This window comes from Oncorhynchus tshawytscha, linkage group LG10, assembly GCF_018296145.1.
Source record: "Oncorhynchus tshawytscha isolate Ot180627B linkage group LG10, Otsh_v2.0, whole genome shotgun sequence".
Lineage (NCBI taxonomy): Eukaryota > Metazoa > Chordata > Actinopteri > Salmoniformes > Salmonidae > Oncorhynchus > Oncorhynchus tshawytscha.
In genome coordinates this window covers 7,663,884-7,673,883 of record NC_056438.1, presented here as the reverse complement: position 1 = coordinate 7,673,883, position 10,000 = coordinate 7,663,884, and the positions used below count along the sequence as shown (strand labels likewise).

At 43.8% G+C, this 10,000-nt stretch overlaps 2 protein-coding genes across 2 annotated transcripts in view; one reads left to right on the top strand and one right to left on the bottom strand.

Annotated features, from left to right (window-relative positions):
* Nucleotides 1–10,000, bottom strand: part of LOC112259691 (gastrula zinc finger protein XlCGF57.1) — a 1,127,091-nt gene that overhangs the window by 785,218 nt on the left and 331,873 nt on the right. The gene's annotated exons all lie outside the window — the stretch shown is intronic.
* The window catches only part of LOC112239556 (pyruvate carboxylase, mitochondrial-like), an 85,192-nt gene that overhangs the window by 74,174 nt on the left and 1,018 nt on the right, over nt 1–10,000 (top strand). The gene's annotated exons all lie outside the window — the stretch shown is intronic.

Here is a 10,000-nt window from a genome sequence, read left to right as displayed (position 1 = left end):
GCACAAACGACAACACACACACACACACACACACACACACACACACACACACACACACACACACACACACACACACACACACACACACACACACACACACACACACACACACACACAGAGTGAGAGTTAAAGTTGAGGAGGATGCAGGGAGAAGATGAGAGAGAACTGTACAGAAGTAGTAGAAGGAGCAGTGTCTTGAAGACTAGATTGTACCGGGGACTCGTCTTGTTGACAATTTACAGAATATAGGGAGTGGAGAAGTGTGTTATATAATCGTGCAATAGATCACAATTTATTCATCACGTGCTTTGTAAACAACAGGTGTAGACTACCAGTGAAATGTTTACTTAAGGGTCCTTCACAACAATGTAGAGAGAACGAAAATAGAGAAATAAGTCATAATAAAAACACAATGATTAATGATTACATGGCTTTATACAGGGGGTACCAGTAATGAGTAATGATAACATGGCTTTATACAGGGGGTCCCAGTACTGAGTAATGATAACATGGCTTTATACAGGGGTCCCAGTACTGAGTAATGATAACATGGCTTTATACAGGGGGTACCAGTACTGAGTAATGATAACATGGCTTTATACAGGGGGTACCAGTACTGAGTAATGATAACATGGCTTTATACAGGGGTACCAGTACTGAGTAATGATAACATGGCTTTATACAGGGGGTACCAGTACTGAGTAATGATAACATGGCTTTATACAGGGGGTACCAGTACTGAGTAATGATAACATGGCTTTATACACAGGGTACCAGTACTGAGTAATGATAACATGGCTTTATACACAGGGTACCAGTACTGAGTAATGATAACATGGCTTTATACAGGGGGTACCAGTACTGAGTAATGATAACATGGCTTTATACAGGGGGTACCAGTACTGAGTAATGATAACATGGCTTTATACACAGGGTACCAGTACTGAGTAATGATAACATGGCTTTATACACAGGGTACCAGTACTGAGTAATGATTACATGGCTTTATACACAGGGTACCAGTACTGAGTCCATGCGCAGGGGAACGAGGTAGTTGGGGTAGATATAGATATGGAGGTAGACATATCTAGAAATAAAGTAACTAGGCAACAGGATAGACAGTAAACAGCAGCAGCGTATGTGATGAGTCAAAGATAGTTAGTATCACATTAAAATAGTTTGTGCAAAAAGGACCTGGCTAGCTATTTGGTTAACTATTTTAACATACTATTTAGATAACTATTTAACTAACTATTTAACTAGCTATTTAACTAACTATTTAACTAACTATTTAGCTAACTATTTAGCTAACTATTTAGCTAACTATTTAACTAACTATTTAGCTAACTATTTAGCTAACTATTTAACTATTTAGCTAACTATTTAGCTAATTATTTAACTAACTATTTAGCTAACTATTTTAACATACTATTTAACTAACTATTTAACTAACTATTTAGCTAACTATTTAGCTAACTATTTTAACATACTATTTAACTAACTATTTAACTAACTATTTAGCTAACTATTTAGATAACTATTTAACTAACTATTTAACTAACTATTTTAACATACTATTTAGATAACTATTTAACCTCTTGATCCTACTTGAGACGCAGACGTCCCAACTAGAGCTCTGGAAATGCAAATGTGCTACGCTAAACGCTAATAGTATTAGTTAAAACGCAAACGTTCATTAAAATACACATGCTTGGTATTGAATTAAAGCTACACTTTGTGAATCCAGGCACCAAGTCAGATTTTAAAATGCTTTTCGGCGAAAGCATGAGAAGCTATTATCTGATAGCATGTAACACCCCAAAAGACCCGTAGGGGATGTAAACAAAAGAATTAGCATAGTCGGCGCTACACAAACCGCACAATAAAATATAAAACATTCATTACCTTTGACCGTCTTCTTTGTTGGCACTCCTTGATGTCCCATAATCAATACTGGGTCTTTTTTAACGATTAAATCGGTCCATATATAGCCTAGATATCGATCTATGAAGACTGTGTGATAAACGGAAAAAAAATAGCGTTTCGTAACGTCATTTTTTAAAAGTTAAAAAGTCGACGATAAACTTTCACAAAACACTTTAAATACCTTTCTAATGCAACTTTAGGTATTAGTACACGTTAATAAGCGATAAAAATCATCAGGAGGCGATGTAAATTTAGCTGGTCGTCTGGAAAAATGTCCGGAAAAACACCGGGCCAATACATCAAGTTGGTGGTCGGAGGGAATCGGTTCCCTTTGGTCGGTTCTACCAAGAATCAATTCCGAATCAAATGAGAAGACTCTATACATCCTGTGGAAGCTGTAGGTACTGCAACCTCGGCCTCATTTAATACGGTTCACATTTAACAATGGGTTGAAGTGGCGCATGGATATTTTTTTCCATTTCCAGTGATCAGATTTTCCTGCGCTTTTCGATGAAACAGACGTTCTGTACTAGTCACAGCCGTGAATTAACCAGTTTTAGAAACGTTAGAGTGTTTTCTATACACACATACTAATCATATGCATATACTATATTCCTGGCATGAGTAGCAGGACGCCAAAATGTTGCGCGATTTTTAACAGAATGTTCGAAAAAGTAGGGGGTCGGCTTAAGTTAAATTAACTAACTATTTAACTAACTATTTTAACATACTATTTAACTAACTATTTAACTAACTATTTTATCATACTATTTAGATAACTATTTAACTAACTATTTAGCTAACTATTTAGCTAACTATTTAACTAACTATTTAACTAACTATTTAACTAACTATTTTAACATACTATTTAGATAACTATTTAACTAACTATTTTAACATACTATTTAGCTAACTATTTAACTAACTATTTTAACATACTATTTAGATAACTATTTAACTAACTATTTAACTAACTATTTTAACATACTATTTAGATAACTATTTAACTAACTATTTAACTAACTATTTAGCTAACTATTTAACTAACTATTTTAACATACTATTTTGATAACTATTTAACTAACTATTTTAACATACTATTTAGATAACTATTTAACTAACTATTTAACTAACTATTTTAACATACTATTTAGATAACTATTTAACTAACTATTTAACTAACTATTTAGCTAACTATTTAACTAACTATTTAGCTAACTATTTAGCTAACTATTTAACTAACTATTTAGCAGTTTTATGGATTGGGGGTTGAAGCTTTTCAGGATCCTGTTGGTTCCAGACTTGATGTGTTGGTACTGCATGTTGTGCTGTAGCAGAGAGAACAGTCTATGACTTGATGTGTTGGTACTGCATGTTGCGCTGTAGCAGAGAGAACAGTCTATGACTTGATGTGTTGGTACTGCATGTTGTGCTGTAGCAGAGAGAACAGTCTATGACTTGATGTGTTGGTACTGCATGTTGTGCTGTAGCAGAGAGAACAGTCTATGACTTGGGTGGCTGAAGTCTTTGAAAACATTTTGGTTCTTCCTCTGACACCGCCTGGTATAGAGGTCCTGGATGGCAGGGAACTGCCCAGTGATGTATTGGGCTGTACACACTACCCTCTGTAGCACCTTGAGGTCAAATGCCAAGCAGTTGTCATACCAAGCGGTGATGCAGCCAGTCAAGATGCTCTTGATGGTGCAGCTGTAGAACTTTATGAGGATTTGAGGGCCCATGTCAAATCTTTTCAGCCTCCTGAGGGGGAAGATGCATTGTCGTGCCCTCTTTACGACTGTGTTGGTGTGTTTCTGACCATGACAGATCCTTAGTGATGTGAACACAGAGGAACTTGAAACTCTTGACTCGCTCCACTACAGTCCCGTCAATGTGAATGGGGGCGTGCTCAGACCTCTATTTCCTGTAGTCCACGATCAGCTCCTTTGTCTTCATGACATTGAGGGAGAGGTTGTTATCCTGGCAACACACTTATTGTCATCGGTGATCAGGCCCACCGCTGTCGCAACGTAGCAAACTTAATGATGGGCACAGGGACTAGGGTGGCCTGCTTGAAACATGTTGGTATTACAGACTGGGTAAGGGAGAGGTTGAAAATGTTAGTGAAGATACTTGCCAGTTGATCAGCGCATGCTCGGAGTACACGTCCTGGTAATCCGTCTGGCCCTGCGGCCTTGTGAATGTTAACCTTTTTAAAAGTCTTACTCACATCGGCTACAGAGAGCGTGATCACACAGTTGTCCGGAACAGCTGGTGTTCTCAAGGATGGTTTGGTGTTGCTTGCCTCGAAGCGAGCATAGAAGGCATTTAGCTCTTCTGATAGGAAGGTATTTATTTTGTCTAGTAGGCTCGGGTCACTGGGCAGCTCACGGCTGGGTTTCCCTTTGTAATGCGTGATAGTTTTTAAGCCCTGCAACATCCGACAAGTGTCAGAGCCGGTATTGTAGGATTCGATCTTAGTCCTGTATGGACACTGCCTGTTTGATGCTCCATCGGAGGGTGTAACAGGATTTCTTATGAGGTTCTGGGTTAGTGTCTTCTGGTTGGTGTCTTCTGGTTGTACGTACAGTCACTGTGGGGAGTTTTTGCTTGTAATCAGGAATCAGGAGGATAGAGTTATGGTCAGATTTGCCCATATGGAGGGCGAAGGAGAGCTTTGTACAAATCTACAAAGATGTTTTAGTTGCACAGGTGACATGCTGGTTGAAATGAAGTAAAAACGGATTAAAGTTTCCCTGCATTAAAGTCCCCGGCCACTAGGAGCGCCGCCTCTGGATGAGCGTTTTCTTGTTTGCTTGTGGCCTTATATAGCTAGTTGAGAAGCAGACTTAGTGCCAGCATCAATTCTGTGGTGGCAAATAGGCAGCTACAAAAATATATAAATGAAAACCCTGTAGGTAAAATGACCATGAGGTATTCTAATTCAGGTGAGCACAACCTCGAGACTTCCTTAATATTAGAGATTACGCACCACCTGTTGTTAACGATGCTGCCGTTTTGTTCTGACGATGTAGAAACACCACCTGTTGTTAACGATGCTGCCGTTTTGTTCTGACGATGTAGAAACACCACCTGTTGTTAATGATGCTGCCGTTTTGTTCTGATGATGTAGAAACACCACCTGTTGTTAACGATGCTGCCGTTTTGTTCTGACGATGCGTAGAAACACCAGCTGGAATATTATCCATGTCCTTGTTCAGCCAAGTTTCCGAGGAACATTGGACAGTTTCTTCAGGTCCCGTTAATAGTGGTTGTCTCGAACGTCGCTCGTCCAGTTTATTCTCCAGTGATTGTCCATTCGCCAACAGAACAGAGGGTTATTATTTACTCACCACTGTAGTTCATCAGGGTGCCCTCATGTCAGCCTCGATATCGCCGTCTCTGGGGATTAGGGCGAGCAGTATGTCCAGAAGCTCTTTTCGTTCATTGGAAACAACGTCAGAAATATGAAATAGAAACACATAAAAACACATAAAAACACATTGGTCACGAGCCCTATTCAGTCCAGCGCCATTCTCACTTTTCTATGTTTGTGCCTGTGTCATTAGGTCTGGTGTGTCAGAGAGGGAGAGGAGGGGGAGAGGGAGAAGGAGAGGGAAGGAGAGGGAGAGGAGGGGGAGAGGGAGAAGGAGAGGGAGAAGGAGAGGGAAGGAGAGGGAGAGGGGAGAGGGAGGGTGAGAGGGGCATAGGGAGAAAGAGAGAGAGGGAGAGGAGGGGGAGAGGGAGAAGGAGAGGGAAGGAGAGGGAGAGGGGAGAGGGAGGGTGAGAGGGGCAGAGGGAGAAAGAGAGAGAGGGAGAGGAGGGGGAGAGGGAGAAGGAAAGGGAGAAGGAGAGGGAAGGAGAGGGAAGGAGAGGGGAGAGGGAGAGGAGGGGGAGAGGGAGAAGGAGAGGGAAGGAGAGGGAGAGGGAAGGAGAGGGAGGGTGAGAGGGGCAGAGGGAGAAAGAGAGAGAGGGAGAGGAGGGGGAGAGGGAGAAGGAGAGGGAAGGAGAGGGAAGGAGAGGGAGAGGGGAGAGGGAGGGTGAGAGGGGCAGAGGGAGAAAGAGAGAGAGGGAGAGGAGGGGGAGAGGGAGAAGGAGACAGAGAAGGAGAGGGAAGGAGAGGGAAGGAGAGAGGAGAGGGAGAGGAGGGGGGAGAGGAGAAGGAGAGGGAGAAGGAGAGGGAAGGAGAGGGAGAGAGAGAGGAGGGGGAGAGGGAGAAGGAGAGGGAAGGAGAGGGAGGGTGAGAGGGGCAGAGAGAGAAAGAGAGTGTCAAGAGATGAGAAAGAAAAACATGAACACAAGAAGGAAAACAAAAGTAAGGAATAATAAAATCCAATGAAACAAATGCAGATGAAGATAACATATACATTATAGCGTATCACCATGGAAACCATGTTTCATGTTGTTTTATTTGACGGGTTGATAAGGTGGGTTGCTATGGTGACAACAGTTCTGCCCAGTGATTCTCAAACACAGGGTTTGGTTAAGTTAATATTCTTCCTTACTCCCGTTCTCGCTCTTTCTGTCCCTGTCTCTCTCTCTCTCTCTCTCTCTCTCTCTCTCTCTCTCTCTCTCTCTCTCTGTCTCTCTCTCTCTCTCTCTCGCTCTACCTCTCTCTCTCTCTCTCTCTCTCTCTCGCTCTACCTCTCTCTCTCTCTCTCTCTCTCTACCTCTCTATATCTCCATCCCTCCATCTCTCTCTACCTCTCTATCTCTCCACATCTCCACCTCTCCATCCCTCCATCTCGCTCTACCTCTCTCTCTCTCTCTCTCTCTCTCTCGCTCTACCTCTCTCTCTCTCTCTCTCTCTCTCTCTACTTCTCTACATCTCCACCTCTCCAGCCCTCCATCTCTCTCTACCTCTCTACCTCTCTATATCTCCACCTCTCCATCTCTCTCTACCTCTCTACCTCTCTATATCTCCACCTCTCCATCTCTCTCTACCTCTCTATATATCTACCTCTCCATCCTTCCATCTCTCTCTACCTCTCTATATCTCCACCTCTCCATCTCTCGCTACCTCTCTACATCTCCACCTCTCCATCCCTCCATCCCTCCATCTCTCTCTACCTCTCTTTATCTCCACCTCTCCATCTCTCGCTACCTCTCTACATCTCCATCCCTCCATCCCTCCATCCCTCCATCTCTCTCTACATCTCCACCTCTCCATCTCATTACTTCTCTACATCTCCACCTCTCCATCTCTCGCTACCTCTCTACATCTCCATCCCTCCACCTCTCCATTCCTCCAGCCCTCCATCTCTCTCTACCTCTCCACATCTCCATCTCTCCATCCCTCCATCCCTCCATCTCTCTCTACCTCTCTACCTCTCTACCTCTCCACCTCTTCATCCCTCCATCCCTCCATCTCTCTCTACCTCTCTACATCTCCACCTCTCCATCCCTCCATCCCTCCATCTCTCTCTACCTCTCTACATCTCCATCCCACTATCCCTCCATCTCTCTCTACCTCTCTTTATCTCCACCTCTCCATCTCTCGCTACCTCTCTACATCTCCATCCCTCCACCTCTCCATTCCTCCATCCCTCCATCTCTCTCTACCTCTCTATATCTCCACCTCTCCATCCCTCCATCCCTCCACCTCTCTCTACCTCTCTATATCTCCACCTCTCCATCCCTCCATCCCTCCACCTCTCTCTACCTCTCTATATCTCCACCTCTCCATCCCTCCATCTCTCTCTACCTCTCTATATCTCCACCTCTCCATCTATCTCTACCTCTCTACATCTCCACCTCTCCATCTCTCTCTACCTCTCCACATCTCCACCTCTCCAGCCCTCCAGCCCTCCATCTCTCCACATCTCCACCTCTCCATCCATCCATCCCTCCATCTCTCTCTACCTCTCTACCTCTCTACCTCTCCACCTCTTCATCCCTCCATCCCTCCATCTCTCTCTACCTCTCTACATCTCCACCTCTCCATCCCTCCATCCCTCCATCTCTCTCTACCTCTCTACATCTCCACCTCTGCATCCCTCCATCTCTCTCTACCTCTCTACATCTCCATCTCTCCATCCTTCCATCCCTCCATCTCTCTCTACGTACCCTACCTCTACCTCTCCATCTCTCTACCCTACCTCTCTCTCTACCTCTCCATCTCTCCATCCCTCCATCTCTCTCTACCTACCCTACCTCTACCTCTCCATCTCTCCATCCCTCCATCTCTCTCTACCTACCCTACCTCTACCTCTCCATCCTTCAATCCCTCCATCTCTCTCTCTACCTACCCTACCTCTCCATCTCTCTATCTCTCCATCTCTCCATCCTTCCATCCTAACCACAACCATCTGTCTCTATATCTTCACTCCTCTCATCTCTGTCTCTTCTCCAACCTTCCACCTCCCCTCTCCAACCTCTCATCTCTGTCTCTTCTCCAACCTTCCACCTCCCTCTCCAACCTCTCATCTCTGTCTCTTCTCCAACCTTCCACCTCCCTCTCCAACCTCTCATCTCTGTCTCTTCTCCAACCTTCTCACCTCCCCTCTCCAACCTCTCATCTCTGTCTCTTCTCCAACCTTCTCACCTCCCTCTCCAACCCCCTCCTTTTCTTTCCTGCTCTCCTCTTACCTTTCAATAGCGACAGAATAGAGGCGATAAAATTGAACAGATTCCTAGAAATTATGTGTCGGCATATTGACATGAGCACACGTATGTGTGGATTTGTGTGTGTGTGTGTGTGTGTGTGTGTGTGTGTGTGTGTGTGTGTGTGTGTGTGTGTGTGTGTGTGTGTGTGTGTGTGTGTGTGTGCGTTTCTGCTCTTGGCAATGCTTGTCATGGATAGGATTATGTAGCATGCAGCGATGAATTGCACAGAGAAATTGGATCAAACTAAGTGTGTGTGTATGCGTGTGTGTGTGAAAAGAAATTGGATCAGATTACTTTGACATTTGGCTCAGATTATACTCAATTCCTACTGACAGGGGGAGAGGGAGGGAGGATGGGTGGGAAAGAGGGACAGAGAGAGAGAGAGAGAGGGTGGGATGGAGAGAGAGAGGGAAATAGACAGAGTGGGAGGGAGAGAGGGAGAGATGAATCTGTAATGAAAATTGTTTTTCCAAACCTGTTATAAACCTGTTATAAACCTGTTCTTAACCTGTTATAAACCTGTTCTTAACCTGTTATAAACCTGTTCTTAACCTGTTATAAGCCTGTTCTTAACCTGTTATAAACCTGTTATAAACCTGTTATAAACCTGTTATAAACCAGTTCTGAACCTGTTATAAACCTGTTCTAAACCTGTTATGAACCCGTTCTGAACCTGTTATAAACCGTTCGTAACCCTACATTCCCTTAGTGACCTCTCAACCCATTTAACCGCATCAGGGTGGAATAATCATCTACACACACACACACACACACACACACACATACACACACACACACACACACACACACACACACACACACACACACACACACACACACACACACATACACATACACATACACATACACATACACATACACACACATACACACACAATGCTAACAGGTTTCTGTTAAATCTCTCCTATAGGTTGACTATTAGAATGCTAACAGGTTCCTGTTATATCTCCCCCTACAGGTCGGCTATGAGAATGCTAACAGGTTCCTGTTATATCTCCCCCTACAGGTCGGCTATGAGAATGCTAACAGGTTCCTGTTATATCTCCCCGTACAGGTCGGCTATGAGAATGCTAACAGGTTCCTGTTATATCTCCCCCTACAGGTCGGCTATGAGAATGCTAACAGGTTCCTGTTATATCTCCCCTACAGGTCGGCTATGAGAATGCTAACAGGTTCCTGTTATATCTCCCCCTACAGGTCGGCTATTAGAATGCTAACAGGTTCCTGTTATATCTCCCCCTACAGGTCGGCTATTAGAATGCTAACAGGTTCCAGTTATATCTCCCCTACAGGTCGGCTATGAGAATGCTAACAGGTTCCAGTTATATCTCCCCCTACAGGTCGGCTATTAGAATGCTAACAGGTTCCTGTTATATCTCCCCCTACAGGTCGGCTATGAGAATGCTAACAGGTTCCTGTTATATCTCCCCCTACAGGTCGGCTATGAGAA